This window comes from Morone saxatilis, unplaced genomic scaffold, assembly GCF_004916995.1.
Source record: "Morone saxatilis isolate NCDOM2014 unplaced genomic scaffold, NCSU_SB_2.0 Contig6, whole genome shotgun sequence".
NCBI classification, from domain to species: domain Eukaryota; kingdom Metazoa; phylum Chordata; class Actinopteri; family Moronidae; genus Morone; species Morone saxatilis.
Genome location: NW_023340206.1, coordinates 12815937 through 12816714, shown reverse-complemented (window position 1 = coordinate 12816714; position 778 = coordinate 12815937). Strand labels below are relative to the sequence as shown.

The following is a 778-nucleotide window of genomic DNA, read 5'->3' as shown; positions in this document are numbered from 1 at the left end:
CCTCAAGCAGTTTAATTTCAATATTTTTTAGAGGGTTAATGAGGTAAAAATATCCAGTATTTCACAAGAGCAACAAAAGGATGAGAGAAGTCAGAAGTTTTTGGGTTTAGTCAAACACAAAAGCATGTAGCTGAAGAACAAACAACCTTCCTTGTGGGTGAGTGTATGAATCCTTAACCCCTCCTGTAAGTAGTCGTGTCCCCTCAGGCTGCTGCTGTAAATATGTTCTTAAACAGCTAACCCGGTTAAATGAGGGTTAGAAAATACTGAGCATTAATAAAAGCAGCTGACTGGAAAATACACTGCAGGCAAGATTTATTTATTTTTCTTGGAAAGAGGCACAACGGACACTGAGGGGGTTTATTTTCACCAATACTAAAAAGTGCGGTGTGTGTATGTGTGTGTGTGTGTGTGTCCATCCAGAGATAAGATTGTGGTTCAGAGAGGCAACTGCTCACACACACACACACACACACACACACTTCAGAGTGATGCACTGTCCTGTGGTGATACCTTTCAGGCTCTTTGCAGGGGAGGTTTTTCTTTGCTTCCAGCCCCAGAAAGCTTCAAGAAAGCAGACACACTCTGGAAAAGAGTGTTGTTGTTTTTTAACAGGGGTGTGACACAAGTGTTTGGGGGATGGTACTTCAAGATATTTCAAACTAGACTCAAAAACTAAAAAGTATGAGGCAGACGTGATCAGGCTGATTTAGGCTACATTCATACTACAAGCCTTAGTGCTCAGTAGTAGTTTAAATTACAGCAAACATATATATAT

The 778-nt window shown here is 40.5% G+C and overlaps 1 protein-coding gene across 1 annotated transcript in view; it reads right to left on the bottom strand.

Annotated features, from left to right (window-relative positions):
- LOC118339904 (SH3 domain-binding protein 4-A-like) overlaps nt 1-778 on the bottom strand; it is a 16795-nt gene that overhangs the window by 3705 nt on the left and 12312 nt on the right. The window lies entirely within an intron of this gene.